This window comes from Scleropages formosus, chromosome 11, assembly GCF_900964775.1.
Source record: "Scleropages formosus chromosome 11, fSclFor1.1, whole genome shotgun sequence".
NCBI classification, from domain to species: domain Eukaryota; kingdom Metazoa; phylum Chordata; class Actinopteri; order Osteoglossiformes; family Osteoglossidae; genus Scleropages; species Scleropages formosus.
The window spans coordinates 3,549,120-3,569,856 of NC_041816.1; the positions used below are offsets into that span (position 1 = coordinate 3,549,120).

A 20,737-nucleotide genomic window follows, 5' to 3' on the forward strand; every position below is an offset into this window, starting at 1 on the left:
TCAAGGCCTTTATAGGCAGTAGGGTGGAAATACAACAAGGGTGTGAGTGTTCATGCCAGCGGAGGCTAGAGAGGCATTATTCACAGGAATGATCACAAAAAATGTTTTTCTATGTGGGGGTGTGACCTCGCTTGGTGTGGGAGGAGCCTGTGAGCCTTACGAGTGTGATTGGTCACCACATGCACTAGGCCACACCCACCCACCATGCAAGAACAGTAATATTCTTTGAGCGAGAAATCCGCACCCGTAGTGGTCGGCGGAGCAATTCCAGAACAGAACTGTGCAAATTACTGTCTCACAGAGCCTGGGTGGTGCGAGAGACCATGGGTTCGATCCCCACTCAGTCTGTGTGGAGTTTGCACGTTCTCCTCACGTTTGCGTGGGTTTCCCCCGGGTGCTCAGGTTTCCTCCCACACTCCAAAGACATGCTGTTCAGGTTCACCTATCGTGTGTGAGTGTCACAGAGAGTGTGTGTTTCACTGATGTGTGGATGACTGACCCAGTGTAAGTAGTGTATCTAGCAGTGGAAGTCACCACGGTGAATAAGGTGTGTGTGCTCATAACACTACATAGTATCCATTGTAAGTCGCTTTGTAGAAAAGCGTCTGCTACGTGAATAAATGTAAATGTAATGAAGTGAGATTTTAATTGATGTGTATTCTTTCTGATGAAGGGGTGATTCCCTAACTGTGAAGGGGTACGGTGTGAACTGAAACCTCTGTCCAACATAGGTAGCGCATAAAACGTTCCTTGCCTTTGAGCAGGCAATACATTTGTAATACAGTGCATCAAAGCTGCTGTTATTATTCGTTATAATTTATTTTGTTAATGTTCTCCACACAAATACTTCGTCTGACTAAAAGCCCGCAAAAAAAAGCACTTTTTGTCATTATTCTCAATTAGCGTCCAATCACAGAGTCAAAAGCTTGTTCATTTCAATCCCCTGCAATTAAAACAGCCCTCATTAATTACGATGCAATAATAAGTAGTTACATTTTGCTAATCTCACAAAGAGGAACTCATTTGCAGATTTGCTGCTCCCGTTGAGTGTTGGGTACCCTGCTGTAGGGTGAGTGTTATTTGGATGTGCGACATACCTGCGTATACCTGCGGAGTGTGGAGGAATCCTGGACCCAGATGTGTGCATGTGTTTATTTATGTCTGCTTTTATGTCCGGTGTATATTTATGTATAGTCCATTGGAGCCAGCTTTGTATCTATGTAACATGTCTATGCGGTGTTAAGGGTAGGCCTTTGGCGTCTTAGCCGTGGAACCTGGGGACCCAGGTGGCACGGATTGCATGCCCATCAATTAGTTGTGACCTTAAAAAAAAACCTCTGTCCTTGTTTAATTGGTGACGGTGAAGCAGGCTAATTGCATAAATCACCTTTAATGAGATACCAGCTCGCTGTTAAAAACATCGTAATGCGGGAGATGAAGAGCACGGCGGTTCAGATCCCATGTGATGCGCAGGTGGAAGGTCCTGCTTACTGCGCGTTTAGCAGAGAACTCTTTATTGTCGTGAGTGAGTGAGTGAGTGAGTGAGTGAGTGAGTGAGTGAGTGAGTGAGTGAGTGAGTGTTTGCCCGTCTGGAACTGTAGTGGGGAATTACAATGAGAGCACTTAACAGCGTAGGTGTGTCGCTCTAGGTAAGTCAACAGTCCGTTATGAAGCGGAGAAGACGAAAACAGAACAACTTGGTTTTAGCAGCCAAAGAACAGATTACTGAGGTTTGGGAGACATACATTCTAAACACTGTTTAGTAAGTAATATCAGTGGGTGTGCTGAGCTTCGTATCTACGTGAAACCGCTAGCTTGGGCGGTAAGATCTGAGATGTTGTAAAAACACAAATGAGGGTAATGGACCGCACACACAAGTTTAAGATAAGCCCTTTCATTTTTTTAAAATAAAATGCTATATATATATATATATATATATATATATATATATATATATATATATATATATATATATATATATATATATATATATATATATATAATATTGTTGTAAAAATTAAAGTGCTTATCCAAAACACTGCTTAGCAGAATGCAATCCCGGAGAATGAAACTGAAATAACTTAGCATGTCGTTCGAGGGTCGTCTCAGTGGGTGTGACTCGGTTGCCCCCTCACACATCAGTACCTCATTTTCGTAGACTGATCAGGGTCAGCCCCAGTTAACATGCCTGTTGTAGTAATTTTGAATGTGATCATTTGCTGTGTGTGTGTGTGTGTGTGTGTGTGTGTGTGTGTGTGTATATATATATATATATATATATATATATATATATATATATATATATATATATATACACACACACACACACTGGTATGTGGAGTTCTGTATTACCATGAATACCAGTCAGTCAATAAAGCTGCTTCAATAAATTATGAGAAAATAGTGTTCACCATGGTGCTTTTTTCTGCCTTTTTCACTGCAGGTCATTTTCATGAATTCAAAATCAACTCACCAGTGATCAAAAGGGTGTCGGGGCCGAAATCTTTCGTTTTTTGTAAGTAATAGCATTTTCCCACTGCCTTTTTTATTTTTTTTTTTATTTATTTTTTTTTTGGCCTGGTAGTGCTGCTCAGCTTAAGTTCACGAAGTTGGGGCTTTTCTTTACGCTGCTGTGATCTATCCATCCCATCAGACATTCTTGCTACGTCTCGGTATCTCTGCTGAAAGAGGAAAACATTACTGTGTTAGACAGTACGCCCACAGTTCTACAGAGTTTCTTATTCAGGGGCCTGGAAAGTTACAGAGTACGAAAAAGGCTGAAAGATAAACCTGTTCACTATTTCGTTCTGGAGAAATGTGTACTTGTTTAATAACTATGTAGTCCAACAACAGATGCCTTATGCATTGGAGTCATTCTTGGGGGTGGGGAAAAATAATGTTTAGAGCAGAAGTAAAAATTTTCTTGGTGCCTTATGTTACATTAACTTTCATACGTAACATTCTGATTGAATTTTAAAAAATTTGCATTCACATCAAAGCATTTACATACAGTACACAAATAAAAACCCTAGATAGAAATAGAAATGTACGTATGCCTATAATTTAAAATGATACACGAGTATTTTTTCGAATTTTTTAAAATGGAAAAAAAATGTTGTTAATTGTGTAAACACATGCATTTGCACAATTTAATCCTGGAGATGTTCTTTTGCTTTCCTTCTTTCTAATTAATGTATACACAATTACCAATTGACTCCTACTGTGGTTTCATACCCAGACTTCCCAAGTCTGATGGAAAAAAACCTTGATTTTACTTTTTTTTTTTTTTTTTTTTTTTTCCCCCCCTCGTGACATACCTATCTGAACGAGTTCCTTGCTATACTTTCACCTTAACATTGATTTTATTCTTCATGCTAATGTGCACTTGTGTTTTGAAACGGCTGCGGCAGCACGCCGCCTCAATAAGGGCATTCAGAGCACTGAAGAAAGAGGCTTTTGAAAGCAACTCAGACAGCTCTTCAGGAAACCTCCAGTATATGGCTGCAATATGCCTTTAATGCGCTGTTCTCTGCTGGTAATGAAGATCATATCTGGAAGAACGTTGGTTTTTCTGGAAGGGTGAGGGGCACTGCATGAATCAAGCCTGGAAAGTTTACGTTAATATTTTTGTTAGATGGTTGCCAGATGTTGTCCATTAGAAAGAGAATAGAGAAGATCTGTTAAAAAAGCGTAAATGATACGCGCACATGCGCACTCATCCTGTGATTGTACATTATTTCAGATTTTCAGCTCTGCAGGTTGCAGCCAGTTGTGTGTCTGTGAATGAGCAACGCACACCGATCACTTGCCTAGTTATCCCTTTAAATGCTGCTGCTCATATCTGTTGCTGGTGCTGAACCCACCATGCAAAGTGTGTGTGCAGTGTGTTCATTCTCAGGGAAGTGATTAGTTTTAGTGCTAATCAGCAAACAACATGGGTGCAATAACCAAACATTTCCAAAGAAAGCTATCATCGGGGTCCTCAAAAACTGTCTAAATTAATTTTCTGATCTACGATAATCCTTAAAACTCTCCTGCTGCTTGATAACTGATCTGTGCTGGATTCACCAACTTCACGGTAATTTTAGATTTGTTATCATTATTTTCCAAAATTCCCTAAAGGCTTAAGTTTCTGTGTGAAAACAGTTGTTGAAGGTAATCCAAGTTAAAATTTTGAACGTAGTTTGTAATATAAATGATTTAATATTTTTTTTAGAAATTGGATTTTTACATACTTCAGGTTTTTTTTTTTTTTGTGAAAAAGCTGTGATTTAGTAGCACATAAAAAGTAGAGTATAAAACAGATTTGAATCAGCAGTCTTGTTTTTAAGGTAGCCACCAATTTTCTTGTAAATGTTGATAAATTACTGTCTAGGTGTTCTATTTGGAGAATAAAGTAGGTGTTGTGTGGATTTATAAGAAGTGGAATTCCTTATAGCTCAGGAAAGTGAGTAGGTCTCGGCATTCTTGGTCTGGCACTTTTTCAACAGATTGAGTAACAGTTTAAGCACTGTGGTAAACACAGGTCTCGAGCAGTTATGTCTGTGCGTAATTCTAAATACAGCCTTTGTAAATTTAAAAAAAAAAAAAAAAAAAAATTCTCTCAGATGTGAGAGCCAACGGTTTATCTGCAAGGGCATAGGCCTCCGATTTTGTTGCTTGCCTTTATTACTGAAAACTAAAGTGAAAATGAAATTAAGAAGTAATATCTGGTAGGCTAACCACTTGAAACTGATTAAAGTGCTTTTTTTTTTGTGGTGGCCTTTAAAGGACCCAAAGTTAAAGAGAAGAAATGAAGAAGCAGGCGATCACGTTCTTCCATAGTTGCCCAGCATTGGTTCAAATGGAGAAAAATAATATTGACATCAGTTTTGTCAGTGATATTGGACTATAGTAAAGTATTATTTATTTAAATAAGAAACACTTATGTTTATTTGTTAAGCTGCTTATAGTTATTTTTCCATTTATACAGCGGGGCAATTTTTGCTTGTTTAATTCAGGGAAAGTCTTTTGCTTAGGGGTCCTGCAGCAGGGATTTGAACCCGGGTCCTTCAGCAGCAAAACCTCTGACCTGCACCTCTAATCCCATACCAGTCATATATAATATTGACTATGTATGCACGCTTTTGTAACATTTTCATGAGCAGTCACTCACATTAGCTGGGAAGGGTGAGTGTGGTGCGTGTGATCTGATGGGATTTGCGCATGTCAAGCAATCCATGGTTGTAACAGCACGCTTTCCTTCGTGCCGTGTGTGTGTGTGTGTGTGTGTGTGTGTGTGTGTTTTTACCTGGCGCCGGCTTGTTCTGGGCTCTCCTTCATCAGTGTTCTCTCTAGTGTCTGCAGCTGTACGCAAGTGCTGGCAGATGAGGCTCCACAATTAAGATCCCGCTCATTACAATAACAATGGGGTCAGTAATTATTCTGAGCAGCTGTTCCTTAATGATGTCAGGTATGATGGTGGTGGTGGTGGTGGTGTCTGATTTTTTTTCCCGCTGGGTTCTGCATTTCGGCTACGCCTATGCTTGCACAGAAGCCGAGGTTTGGAAGTTCTGGAGATATCACATGAGACGCTCTCGGAGTATCTCTATATAAAGACCACCCCCTACTGAGCGCCCCCCCCCCCATTGGGACCAAATGCATACCCCTGTCTTTTTTCATTTGATGTGTGGTTATCGAGTTCCGAGAAGCATTCGGCTTCCCAACGTGTTTATATCACCAAGACTTACCCTGCTCATTAATCTAAATTCTTTTGCGACTTTAATCTGCATGTTAAATTAATTAGAAAACGTGGCAGCAAGTAATTCCAGCGACGTTTGGCTCATTCTCAGGTGCGCTTAATCACTCCTGTGTGATCCTATTTAGACACACCTGAGGACACGCCGAGCACCGTGAATACACTCAACTCCCTCTTTGTCCGCGAGGGCCGCTCATCTGTAAACCGTCTGGCACAGGAAGTCGATCACAATTTGCGCAGGTACTGACTCTTCCCTTGGGAGGGTTGCAAGTGTCACTTTCTCAAATGTTAAATACCCGTCGTTGTGACTCGCATCAAAATAAAATGAGCTCTGAATGGGTCTTTTCCCCTCATACTGTTAATTAAACGCAGACGGCTTAATTTATTTGGATCTCTCCCTCTGTCGTGATTAGTGAAGCAACAGCTGAAAACAGTTGGAAATCATATTTTAAATGTCATCATCCTCTACAGTTGCTGGGCTTTTTCGGTTTTGAGAATCAAGACCAACATATAGTTTCTCCAGAATTGCCATCTGTTAAGCAAATAATTTATTTAATGCTACATAACTCGAGTCAAACCTCTTTTTTTAAGCAGAAAACACAAAAGTCTTGGTGAAATAAGTACATCATTATATATCTACGTAAGTTTTTATATTTAAGTATAGGTAATAGCTTCAGTCTGTGTTAGCAGGTAGCACAGTGGTAAGGATGGATGCTGTGTAAAACCTGGGAGTTTCTGGTAAATCATTGTAGAGCTGATTATGTAGCACTTCAAGTTTCCTTGGACAAAGGGATTGGCTGAATAAAGGTCAGGAAAAATTCTGATAATTTTCTTAACTTGTCATAGTTCTTACTGGTGGATTACTGCAACAATATTTGGTTAGGTACTTGTGAACTGGTTCTCAAAAAGTTTCAGATTCATAAATCCTGGAGGGAAGCTGCTCTTGAAAACTTGAGCAAGGCCACTTGTAAGCGCATCAGAAATATTTAAAGTTATGGAGGCTCCTTGGGAAAACACTCTTCGAAACGTTTACGTGTTTATTTGTACTTATTCCTGCTGATTGTGACGACAATATGAATTTCTTTCTCGTAAAATATTTGTTTGTCTTCAAAGTTGGGTTGCGAGCCTGGGTGGAACAAATTCGACAAACTATCATCATGCTTGTTTCGTGTTAAAACACGCGCATCTTAACGGTTACATTTTGTGTCTTTGTTGTGTTGATTTGACAATCACTTACACCGCTCCACTTTGGCTCTTTCTTAACCTGCTCCTTTGACCGTTTCTAATCACGTTTCAGTCCTCTTATGTCCCAGCAACCAGCTGCTTCGGCCGGGGCCGTGCACTTTGTTGCGGTTTATTGAATTTATTGCTTTTCTGATGGTTAGGTGCCCTTTATGCGATTTTGGCAGAATAGGTCCCATTATAGACTTGGCTGTCTTCCTTCGTTTCAAGCCACAGAAGGTGCTGTAAGAATGGGGGGCTGAAAAAAGGGAAGAAAATAAGACTTTCACCTATTGGCTGTGCACCGTGGAGAAGGAGCCAGAGGTGTATCTTATTAATCTGTCAGTTTTCCCAGCTGCGAAACGTCCTCCACGGCTTGGAGGTTTGCTAAACGATTGAAAGGTTCCAATCGCTTTGCCGAAAGTCGGCGAGTCTCCTTCCGTTCGCCACCACTTCCGCCCAGAGGCTCAAAGACGGGCTGTGCCAAGAAACACCAGATAGAGTCATAGATTACATGAAAGTATGTACTGCCTAAGGGGGGGCTCACCCTAATGGTATCTCTAATTAATTGCTGCCAAAAAACGTTTATTTCCCACCCTGCCTTGGATTCTAATAAGCTAACAGGTAAATGAAGCGAGGATGGGAGGAGAACAAACACAAGCTTGTAGAAATTGTTCTATTTTCATTGTGGGACGGATGCGTTACGGCAGGATGCCTTCGTCAGAGATGCCAAAACACATCTTCCGATTATGAAAAATATATTTTGGTAACTTTGTGTGTGCTGTCCCATCTCTGCTTTAATTTCATATATACGAGGGGGTTCTGAGCACCCAAACCCTTAACTTCATTGTTACACAAAGTTGCACGCATCTTCTTCCGTTCTTTCAAAATAAGGTAACAGGTGTAGTGAAAGGCCTCAAAGGGGAGAATATTTCAGTGGCCTCCATCCTCCTGAAATCCGCGAGCCAAGAGATTGACTCGGTTGTGACCCACCATCTCTTCTCCCTCAAGTTCATTCAGATGCTTGGACGCTGGTGCCAGATTCATAAAGAGGTCAAGCACTGGTCAACTGCATTTGCTTAAATAATTAGATAATTGGTTTGTTCTTCTAAACCAAGCAAGAAATTTCCCTTTTTAAAGCATCTATTTTAACCTCTCTACTCCATGTAAATGTTACCTGTGAGGGATTCAGACATATCGGTACATCTTAATTCTTTCATTCCCGTATTCTGTTATTGAAAGTGTAAGTTAGCATTTATTTATAATGGCTGATTTATTACATTCTTTAACATGGGTCTTCCTAGTAATTATAGTTTTACTGAGAAAACAAAGAGCAGCAGCATGAAATGGATGTTAAACTTCAATAAGTAGTTATTAGTGTACATGAGCAAACAATTGTTGATCGTTTGTTTCACAACTACTGCCACCATTTCTGTTTCTTTTCTGAATAGTTTTCAGGTTCTATGAGCATTTAATCCCATAGACATGGTTACATAAACTTGACATTATTATAATAATTATTATTATTTATTTGGTTAATGTCATTTTCTAGGGAATAATACATTAATCAACTTTTTACCGATTTATACAACAGGATATTTTTACTCTATTAACTCAGGGTGAGAGCCTTGATCAAGGATACTGAAAGAGGAATGGGATTTGAACCCAGTACCTTCTCACATCTCTTACTACTACAGTGGTTGGAATTTTAAATGTTGCTAAGTGTATCTGACAGATTAGTTGCAGGAGTGAAATGCTGCCTGACAAAACTCTTTCCTTTTATACTTCATCATGTCTCCATTGAAATGAAGAGATTTACTCCCTTTGCAGACAATCTCACATTATGGCGTTCTGGAGGACTTGATACCTTAGAATAAATGTCAGTTTTTAAAACTGGACTGAGACACCAAAGAATCATTGTTTCCACAGTGACCTGTTTGTCATTGTTTTGTAACATTAAAATAAGCTATGACTATCCCTTTTAAACCACATTTTTGGAGGGAAAACTGAATTTTGAACATTGCATCCAAATCGACGATATATTTTTAAAAAAGTAATGTTTTTCCAGACTTTTTCCAGAATCAGATGTTACAGTGATGTAAAGCCTAGATGGATCCAGCGACTGAAAAAGAACATGGAGATGCTGCGGTCCATTCACAACGTGAGCCATTTGTGTGTTTTCATAGCAGCAGAATCCTCTTAGGGCTCTTGGATTTGCCAGAAGAAGAGGAAAACTGTTCCACAGTGACTCATTCCTCAAGTTGTTCCTCCTTTACCTTTCCGTTTTGCATATTTTTTAGCAAAAAAGTCTGTCATGCAGCGCTTAATGACAGAATAATGCGCTTTTGACTGGATGCCTGACGAAACGTTACAAAGTTAAACTTTTTTTTTTTTATACATGGTTTTATTTTTCACACACACATGCTGGCTGAAGCCGCTCATCCCAACCGGGGTTGCGGCAGGCTGGGGCCTGGCCCGGCAGCACGGGGCACAGGGGACACACCCAAGACGGGATGCCAGTCTGTCACAAGGCACCCCAAGCAGGGCTCGAACCCCAAGCCCACCAGAGGGCCGGACCCAGCCAAGCCCCGCCCCTTATTTTTCAGCTCTAGTTATTTTATTATTTTTACAGTTTTTTGTTGAAAGTTAAGCCACTTAACTTGAAAACTAGTTGAAACACAAGCATTTAACATTCTGTTAGTGTTTTTTGTTATATTAGTATTTTCCTTCAAGGCGGTAATTTTCCTTCATTATGAAAAACATCTGAAATTATTAGTTATTATATCGCTTAAGTTCAGTCTTTTACCGAAGATAGCCACTGAAGCTCTGACAGATGGAGAGAGGTAGATGCAGACACGTATTTCACAAAGTACAGGCGGTTAGTCCCATATCAGAACGGAGAACCTGCGGACTTTTGATTTTGGATCTCTCGTGCGTCGGACCGCTGAACGGGGGGAGATGTGGTGCAGCGAGGTGATCAGGTACTTCAGGTATCAGGGAGAAACTAGGCTCAAATTGAATCCCATTAGATTTGTACCTGATAGCTCGGGGACAGTGTTTTGTGGGTGCTTTTTTTCCTGGGGTTCTTTATAGGTTCATGTGCAGCAATGTGTCCATTAGACCTACCGTCTGCAAAGCCGGTTGCCAAACAAGTATTCCTGTGACTCCCCTGCGATGTGGCAGTTTCTGTCCACTAACACCTGGGTGATCTTCAACTCAGCTCCCCTTAGCAGGTCCCAAAATCCGCGCACACGGTGATGACCCGAGTCAAAAAAAAAAACAAAAATGAAATGAAGATGGTTGTTTCCGGTCCCCTGGCTTCATTCATTGCCGTAAACATATGCTCCACGCCCCGCTTCGTTCCATCTTATTTATGGCTTTAATTTGTTGTGTGGGCTCCACTTGAAATTAAATTTAATACAATCCTCCCAGGGACCCTGTCATATAATAACATGGTAATTTCTGTGTATCCTTTTGAAAAATGAGGAAATTAATTCCTTCTGACGTGTTGTAATTATTCCAGTATGAATGGCAAATGGGCTCTTGAAGTGTCGGAAGTGGGTGCCTCTGGCGAGGGGGGTACTGCTGGTAGGGGGGACTGAGGTGCTAATGCTGACCAGCGGTGTGTTTAATGGAAACACGAGCAGTGTATGACACTCTTTCCCATTGTTGGAGCACAAATGAAGTCTCATTAGGTTCTGACTTTGGCACGGGGGTCAACAAGTTAGGGCTGGTTGAGGACCGGTTTGGGGAATGGCAGTTGAAGTTTTGGAAGCGTAGCCTTTTTTTCACGTTTGTTTTGTCGTGTCCAGAGTAAACGTAGAGCAGACCCTGTGAACATGGAGTCTGAGTACAAATTCCACTCCTCTACAGACACATCAGGTCTACTGATACACCAGTAACATCTAGGAATTATTGAGTAGCCAGACTGTTTTACATATTGGGTCTGGTTGGATGGATACCTCCACTGGCCCTGCCCAGGACCTGCAGCTCATTTCCATCCTTGATGTCCCAATACCTGTTCATTCAGGTGGAGTATCTCAAAGACCTTTCGGTCATTGTTACTGCTCCTTTGCGTGCAGGAAAAGGCTGTCGTAGGCAGTTATTTACACGATTTTGTGTACCAGTCCGGTGGCCTGAGGTCTCAACCGCTTCACGGATCCCGCTGTTGGGCAAGTGCCGAGAAAAACATGTTTGGAATGGATTTATTCACCCCGTGAAGTAGTGGGCCGAGGTACACAAGGCCATTCATTTGTACTTATTTCCATGTGAGAATTCCTATTGTCAGGCAGTGATTATGCATGTTCTGCCAGCATGGTGGAAGGTGGATGTTTGAGCCATTGAGCAGTGGAGAGCGAAGCCCTGAACAACTGCTCTGATGTTGCAAACATTTTTCTCTTTATTTATAACAACTCTTGCCATCTTGTTCAGGTGCCCTTGGAAGACTTCAGGAGGAAAAAAAAAAACTTCCTTTTTTGCAGTGTTTTCATATAAAAAGATAAAATGGTACTTATTTAGTGAGCAGCTTATAGTGTAGTCCTTAGAGCCGCTGCCTTTGTATCTGAAAGTTGCCAGTTCGAATCTCTCCTAATGCTCTAATACACTTGAGCAAGGTCCTTATCCACAGTTGCTCTGTTCAAATTGCCCAGCTGTATGAATATGTAAATAATTGTAAGCAGATCAGCACTGTGAGTTGCTTTAGAGAAAAGTATCAGATAAATGTCAATGTCGTAGATGCTTTTCTCCAAAGCGATGTACGGCTCAGAGCAGACAGAAGTGCGTTTCACTAGCAGCCAAAGACATAGCTCAATTTGTCCTATGCTGCTGTTGAAAGCATCATGTACATTTCACAAGTAGCTGAAAAGTGCATTTCTTTGTTTTTATAAAACAGGTATTAAAGTGCAAGGTTATGGAGTGGAGGGGAGATTACGAAGAGAAGCGAATTTGAAATAGATGTGTTTTGATGTGTTGCTGAACGTTGAGAGGGATAGGACCTCTTACGTGCATCGATTGTGTTTTCGTCAATTCGGTAGAGTTGGCTCATTTCATTATAGATTTTGTTGTTTACTCACCAAGGACTATTTTTTTTTTTTTTTTTTTTTTTGGCTGGCATCTCATTTCAGAGGTCTGAAAAGGGCATCTGAGAAGGTGCTCATCCAACTTTCTGCTTCCTGTCTGGTTCCGGTGTTGGGGTTAGTGCTGGTCCCTGGTACTTGTCCCGGTACGCAAGGACTCAGGTTCGAGATGAAGAAAGGATAAGAGCAGCCCTTCAGCTTGCACACAACATGCGGGCTGGTACTGACTGGGTGCTTTGTATCCTATGCCTTGCCAAGGCCTAAATGGCTGTGGTGTGAAATTAATTCAGCAGTCAATTTGACCCAAAGTTCGAAATCTGGGCTATGTTAGGGGAATGTGCAGAAGCCGTGTTAACAGCGAGCTTGTTTCCATATGGTTCTGCTTTAATAGAGCACATTTGTTGCAGATGGCGGGAGAGCTGTACGCGCGGAGGCCGGTTCTGGCAGGAGATGGGCGTTTTAGAGGCCTGACGAACGGCCCACGCTGGCTCACGGTGCCAACCCCCCCACCCGCTATTCATTCACGGCTCCATCGCCCTTGAACTGCGGCCTGCTCTAAAAATGAGATTCACCCCTTCTGGTTCTCCACAGTGGTTCGAACACCAGCGCAGCTGAGTCACTCTTTCCTTGGTTCTGCATCCAAACCTCTGCCAGCATACTAAAGGTGTGTGTGTGTGTGTGTGTGTGTGTGTGTGTGTGTGTGTGTGTGTGTCCTCGTTACCGCGGTACGGTGGAGCTGAGGGATGGGGAAGATGGGGAAGCGAGAAAGGTAGGTGCACATTCTCAGGATAAAGCAGTGGTGGTATTGTCTGGATCTGTTCTTGTCCCGTCTAGAGCTGAGCACAGTGGTATTCAGGCAACAGGGGGGCAAAGTAGTTAGGGCTGCTGCCTTATACTCAAAGGAGGCAGCTTCAAATCCCACCTCCAGCTGTAGTACACTTACCCAAAATTGATACAGTAAAAGTTGCCCACCTGTTCAGATGGTGAAATTGTCATAAGTAGAATAACACTGGAGGTTGCTTTGGAGAAAAGCACCAAAGAAATAAATGCAAATGCCGTGTTGGAAGTGTAACGCGCACACACAGAGCACTCATCTTCGCATGTCCATGCCATGAACTATCTCTGTCTCAACTATGCACAGTTCAAGGCCTTGCTGGAGGCCTGACAGGAGGACACCCAGCCAGGAATCTGCTCAAGTTGCCATGGGCTGTGTGTGTGTGTGTGTGTGTGTGTGTGTGTGTGTGTGTGTGTGTGTGTGTGTGTGTGTGGACAGATTGTTTCCTCTGCTGAATTACTGCATAACTGGACACTGCTGCTTCCTCCATATGGGTCGTCTTCTAGAGATGTGTGTTTGGCCATGCAGCTGCCCTAGCTGAGCATGGGGGTGTGTATGTGTGTGAGCAGCGCTTTCTCAGTTCTCTAACTGAAAGGGGGAGAAAGCGGGCGAAGGCCCAGCCTTGTGACACTCGGTGTGGAGCAGTGAGGAGACACGCACGGCTGGCTCTGCGCTCTTTCGCGGCCGTGAACTCGGTGCGGGGTCGCCCATGCCTAACCCTCCCTCGGACCCCTGGTAGTGCGAAAAGGCAGCGTATCCCAAGTCTTCATCAGGCTGGGGGAGTGGAGGACCCTGCATGTGTATGTGTGTCTGATGTTAGTGTGCGTGTGTGATTCTGACACAGTTCTTGAAGTTTAGCTGGGAAATGACCAAAAATGACTTTATGAAATGGTTTTAACAGAATCAGAGACGTGGTTTTCCTTTACAAACTAGGACTCCAACTTAAGATGCCCTTTTGGAGAATAAATCAAGGCAATTGAATGAAGAGTAGTATAGTGTCAAATTAAGATAAAATGTTCGGCTGAATGGAATAATTCAGCTGAAAAATTTGTCTGACACCATGTAGAAAGGAGCAAGTGATCACTTTTATGTGCTGGATAAAGATGTTCTTGTGTAATTTCCAGGGGGCAATTTGCATTTTGTTCACTCCTTATTTGCAAAGGTTCTGAATGGAAAAACCATTTCAGTACTTATTGTGGATTGCAAGAAGGGAAACACAGGGGTACCTTTAAACCGTGATAAAACATGTGAATATTAATGTTAAGAAGGGTAATAGTATTTTTTAAACTATGACAAAAATAACACACTGGGAACTTAATGGAGAAGTCTTACAAGAGCTGTTTTCAGTACTGTCTTCTACGGTTTTCATTGAAGCTTCTTGGGAAACCCACCCTGCTCCACAGGTTTGGGGCTCTAGGGAACCACGGCGGCCCCTCGGCACAGAAAGGAGTCGGTTTGGGCGACGAGGCAGTTGTGTGTTACAAAACAAATCTTGACGCCCAGGCTGACATCCTTGTATGCAAATTGTTATTCATTTCAGAACTCTTAAGTAATGTTGACAGAGAGAGACAGTTAACAAGATGTACAGATTGCTGCACGTTTCTGCCGGCGGTCCATCCGCGGAATCCCACAATTTCTTAATGGATGGCGTTCTTTCAACGAGGTTAGTTCTTTTTACATTTATTCAATCTGGAGGCGCTTTTCTCCAAAGCAACGTACAGTGATTAACTATGCAATTGTTCACCTTTACAGCGTTAGATATACTACAGTAAAGTCCTTACCATCATTCAACCATCTGTACAGCAGAGCAAGACTACACACATTCACACTCTATAGGGAGTTTTCGGTCGCCGCTTCACCTAAAACGCACATTTTTGGGCCGTGTGAGGAGAAACCCCACACAAACGCAGGGAAAACATGCAAACTCCACACAGACGAGGCAGTGTTAAAACTCACGTCCAATCTCATAGCCCTGGTGCTGTGAGACACCAGCGGTACGTACTGCGCCACCATGCCGCCATTTTCATCATCACGGTTGCACAGTTGAGATCACCGGTTGTTTTCTCTCAAACTGGGCACGCCGACACGTGGCATTAGGCCTGGCGAAAGCCCGTCGCGGGGAGCTCATCCCAGCCAAACCTTTAGCCATAAATTGACAGGGCCACTGCTGCCAGTTAGCCCTTTGTGTGAGGCCGGCGAGCTCGTAGCGCTACTGTACCGCGGGACAAAATTGAAGGCACTTCACAGGGTGCTGTCTTACATGTCACATCACACAACCTGGCCATTCAGACGATGGAATGCCTCATTGCCCTGTAAAATCCTATTCCTGTTTGTGCTCCTGACTCGGAACAGGTGCGTGTAAGGAACGGGAGACGAGCCGTTTGCCCGTATATGCGATGTCCGCCAAGTATTGCAAATTTTCTGCCTTCTCTTGATGCTAATGAAAAATTTTGGCCGTCAATACTCAGGAAATAAGTGCCAACGTGTACAACTGCTGTTTTATGCTCTCCTCCTAGACAGGCTTCCTTTTGGCTTTAATGTTATATCCTAATCGGCGGTGCCTTATTAAAACCGGGAGCATCTGCTGTCTTAATCTGCCGCCGGACTAAATCGACTGCTTCGGCTCCCCGCGTTTGTTGGTGGTGAATCTGACCACGTTGGAAAAACTCCATTTTAAAGCCTTTTTTTTTTCCAAACTCTGTGTCCAGCAGCAAGACGGATGAGCCTTTGTTTCTCTGGCGATAACGCTTCGAACATAGAGCAGGTCGTGCAAGAAAACTTACTGGAGATGAAATGTGTACTGAGAAAACAGGAAGAGTCCGATGTGCCGCCCAGCTTTAGCGATCGAGCGAGAGACGCAGGACGTAACTTGACCAGGGTGTGCTGGCATTCTTCTTCTCTTACCACTGCAGCTTTGTGATGTACAGCTCCGCGATAAGTGTTACCAGTATAAAGATGCCGTGTGGGAAAACGGCCATCAGAATGTCACATCCTGCTAATGATACATGTCACAGTATTGATTTTCAAAATTAATATTTAAAAATTATTGCTTTGACCTGTACTACTAAGTGTGCACACTGTCATTATGATTAGCTATTAGACATTGTGGTTGGTTGTTAGGTGGCGGACAACAACCCAACTATGAAACTATCTGTGGCAGGAGATGCTAATGCTAATTTAGCTAATGCTAACATGGCTCATGCTCCAAAATGCCTCTTACAGAGGAGTGAATGTTACTCATGAAAAGGAGCGGTACAAATTGAAGTATCACCAAGTAAAATCACGGCAGGGAATAGTTTTCCTTCATCCTCAATAGTTTTTATTCATTATTCTTTCATTAATTTGACAAACACGCATGCATGTAGTACATGGTGTCTCCTTTTGTAACTAGATATCATCTTTAACCACAGTGATCTAGCTGAATGCTTTACCCATCTGTGTAGCTGGATATTTTTAAAGAGTTTCACTTTAGGTGTCTTCCTCAAGGGTATAACAAACAAGGCTTGCTTCCTGGACTTGAAACGCTATACCTTTTGTCACGACTCCAAACTCCCATTATGCCACACTTTTTTTATATGGTGATAAATTAAATTAACCCCTGCAGAGCCCCTCCATGGTCACATTTATTTTATGCTTGCTCCTTGGTGACTTTTAAGTGTTTCATTTGTATTACAGGGGTTTTACAGTGGTATTACAGCGGTGGTGCAGTGGGTTTGGCCTGTGCTTGCTCTCTGGTGGGTCTGGGGTTCAAGTCCCGCTTGGGGTGCCTTGTGATGGACTGGCGTCCCGTCCTGTGTGTGTCCCCTCCCCCTCCGGCCTTACGCCCTGTGTTGCTGGGTTAGGCTCCGGTTCGCTGCGTCCCCTCTTGGGACAAGCGGTTTCAGCCAGCGTGTGTGTCATATTGAGATTTTTTTTAAAAAAAAAGCATTTATTTCAAAACATTTTTTTTTGGGATTTCAAGATTTCCAGATTTTCAGCATTTTTCCTTTTCAAAAAATTCAAAGTTCACAGGCAGAGATTCATTAGGAGATTCCTGAAAGACGAAAACGTTGCTCTTGACTTGTCTTTTTTCACAGGTTGGAACTAATCCACATGTTAGAGCATACTTTTGGTAAAATCTGTTATCTGAAAATAAAAATCTGTTTTACTGTAATATTATTGGGGGGGGGAGGGCACGGTGGCACAGCAGATTTGACCAGGTCCCGCTTTTCGGTGGGTCTAGGGTTTGAGTCCTGCTTGGAGTGCCGTCCTGGGTGTGTTTCCTTCCCCTCTAGCCTTGCACCCTCTATTGTTGGGTAAGGCTCCAGTTTGCCACGACTCCGCTTGGGACAAGCGGTTTCAGACAATGTGTGTATGTGTTTTGAAGGTGGTTTACAGTTTTAGTTATTCAGCTTTTACACTAATTTACCCATTTATGCTGCACGGTGTCCTTACTGTATCAGTTCAGGACTGGGATTCAGACCAGGGGACTTCTGGTTGCAAGCTGATGTAACTCATTATTTCTAGGAACACACTAAAATTTTAATTCTGATATCTGCTCAGAGTTACAAAGTTGTACATGGTGAAAAATGCTGAATTATCAACCTTCGGTTTTTGTAGTTACATATATTGCTTATATTTTCAGGCTGATTTGTGATTTTTCTCAGTCAGCTTACACCTCATGTAATTTTAAATCTCCATTTTGCCAACAACCTCCTTTAACTTTCTTATGCTTCGTATAGTATGTGTGGAATTTTTTCAAAACATGATAAAATAAAACAGTAGCAACAAATGTGATTTTGTAGCAAAGAGCACATTCAGAATGAGTAATCTATCGTGGCCCGCAAAAGTGACACTGTAACTGTACGGTATGTTTTGAATAACAGCGGGGAGAGAAGTGCGCAGTAAACTTAACAGACCATGACTATCGTTCTGACTTCCTCTTTGTAGATTCCATACTGTAATGCTTGAATTCTTTCTGATATCGCAGAGTTTGCATGGTTATTACTTAAGTCCCATAACTATAATCACTATATATAATCCTCCCCCTCACCCCCACACTGGGTGGTGTGAGTGTGTCTCTTCCTCAAGCTCGGGTTCTCTACCAGAGGCCTTGGAGTGTAAGGGTTCTGCGCAGTATCTTAGCTGTTCCTAAGACTGCATTCTTCTGGACAGATGCTTCAGATGTTGTTCCCGGAATTTGCTAGAGCCACTCTTCCAAGTTGGGGGTCACAGCCCCGATTGCTCCTATTACCAGTGGGACCACTCTGGAGTTCACCTTCCACATCCGTTCCGGTTCTTCCTTCAGCCCTTGGCACTTCTCGATCTTCTCATGCTCCTTCTTTCTGATATTGCTGTCACTTGGGATTCCACATCTATCACAATTGCCCTCCTCTCCTCCTTGTCGACCACCACTTTGTTTGGTTGGTTGGCCAGCAACTGCTTGTCAGTCTGGAACTTGATGTCCCAAAGGATTTTATATATTTAAATTTTATTAAAAGTCCCTGTTTCGGTGTTGCAGTTTTGGAGCTCTGTTTTCTTATGACTTCTGTTGCCTGTCAGAAGGAGAATTGAAGAGAGATTAATCACGGAACTGACTAAAAAAGACAAACATATCTCCCTTTTAAGAGTTAAACTGGCTAGAAGTAGAGTCCCGAATTCCTGGACTGGAATAGTTTGTGACTCTTTTGAAGAGAATCTGTTTTGTTTTAACATGAACACTGGGCAGTTCATCTTGACCCATTAAACAGTCATGTTCCATGAGAAGTGGGCTGTAAGTCTTGACCCTGTCATCACGTCCACTATGAACAAACTTCTGCCTTGTATGTTAGGAGAAAGGATAGCGGAATGGTCTATGTTTTCAAACACCCGTTCCCTCCTTTGCACTTTGGCAAGGAGGGAAAGAGTCATTTTTTTGTGCTCAAACATGAATTTACTATAATGATTTTTGAAACAATCATATGTAAGTCAAGAAATTTTAAATACGCTTATTGTTATTACTTCAACATACTGAATTTGTCTTAAAGTAGCAAGTTGTTTGTGTTTTACTGACATAAGATTAATGGATATTTCCAAACCAGTGCAGAAATATTCATCAGTTGACGGTGCACAGCAGTGCACTGAGGTCAGTCGTACTTAAAATACATCATGTGTCATATTTTCTCATTTAATATTATTATAAAGGTATATTAATCAGAATGCATTAAGATGGACTGTGTGATTTCTACTAATGAAATCACGCACGTAAACAAAAAACAAGATGTTAAATGCGCAAGGTCAAAAAATTAAAATATTAATATAAAGAACAGCAGATGTAAACGTGATAACTTGCTTGTTAAAATATGAAATGTCATCTGGAATCGTTGCTTTTTATGACCATTTATGCAACATACCACTTACTAAAAATGAACATGTGGACAATGTGTCAAAGCTGCACAATGTTGTTCTTCAGCTGTTAATGGAGGGTCAGTTGTGCACATGCTGGATCGTGTTCAACCTGATGTCTTCATCCGTTTACTTTGCTTCAGTAATGCCTTGTAAAGGATTGTGTTTGACTCCGGCCACCTGCTGAAGGAGGCCATGCTGGGTCCTCGCCAGTTATACCCGTATTAAGATAACTAGCGCTAGGAAGGTATTAGGGGACTGGGGGAGTGAAAAGGACTCTTACCATACTAAAGCTTAAAAACACACTCTGGAAAACCTTGGAGGAAAAAAAAAAAAAATCACTGTGACCTTTAACTGCTATAAAAGCTTGTTTCATAACAATTTCCCTTTGTTCTTCGTAAAAGTCATTACTCAATGAGCAGAGCGCTATTAATCTAAGTAAATGCATCATTACAGCTCTAATCCACATCCCTCTGTCAATGTCTTTTTTAATTAAAGGAGAAGTGCCAGCAGAGAGATCACACACAGGCGCAGCGGATCGGAGCAGGAAGGCCTAAACAATCAGGGTGAGATTAAAGCCGAGCTGTGACCCGAGCCTTAGTCTTCCCGCTCGGTCAGCCCTCATGCTGCTCCATAGGACGACGAGCAAACAGGATATGAATGAGCATGAGATTGTGTGTGTGTGTGTGTGTGTGTGTGTGTGTGTGTGTGAGAGACCAAGAGGAAAGGTTTCACCTACGATCACAACTTTTTTTTTTTTTTTTACACTTCCGGCGATTATTACATCCATCCGTGAATCGGAAGGCCCCTGTTAGCTTTTCCTCTTAAGGTCCTTGTTTCCCAGCTGAAGGGAGTGGATGGTTCCAGAAGCTTTGTTGCTCAGTATTCGTTGTTACACAAGAAATGTGTTCCCCTTCTCTTTCCCTCCCCCGAAAAGTGACTCTTTGCTTTTGTTTTACACCATCGCCTTAACTTGACATGCTTTGCCGAATTTCGGTTTTACATTGATAACACAGATTTTATTGATTCTCGCTTGCTGTCATATTTTAAAAAAGTGACGATAATGTAGTCAGTGCTGAAAAAGCACGGTCCCTGTGCAGTGTTTTATGTAAATAATTCAACATTTAGCCTTTGCACTGCATATCTTTGTACAGAAATGACTGTTTTAAGATGGCAACAGCACGCTGGTATATAATCAAACAGATTATCAATAATCAGATAATGCAATAGATTAGAACTTTGATGTGAATTTCTAATGAAGTCATAGTCCTATACAGTATTTAATAATTTTTTCCCAATGGTATACAAAAAAATGGCGGAAGCCATAATCCATCCGATTGTTTTCCGCTCTTTCTTCCCTTCCTGTGAATCAGCGAAGCCGAGTGCCTTAATGCTGCGCTATTGTTCGTGGTGAAAAGCGAATCACGGTCCCGATACGCGTTTGTCACGTACGTGTGTGCCGGAGAGCGGTCTCTCCAGCCATTCTGCCCCGTTCCCACCGGAGAC

General features: G+C 42.2%; 1 protein-coding gene across 7 annotated transcripts in view; it reads left to right on the forward strand.

Moving 5' to 3' along the window:
• The window catches only part of LOC108934708 (transcription factor SOX-6-like), a 158,269-nt gene that overhangs the window by 24,639 nt on the left and 112,893 nt on the right, over window positions 1–20,737 (forward strand). For 3 of the 7 annotated variants that reach the window (XM_018752755.2, XM_018752760.2, XM_018752756.2), the window contains exon 2: window positions 2,444–2,515. The exons of 3 other annotated variants lie outside the window; for them this stretch is intronic. The gene's annotated coding sequence lies outside the window, so the exon portion shown is untranslated. Of the gene's footprint in view, window positions 1–2,443; window positions 2,516–5,931; window positions 5,978–20,737 lie in introns of those variants that run through there. One more of the 7 variants, XM_018752759.2, reaches the window with a different exon arrangement.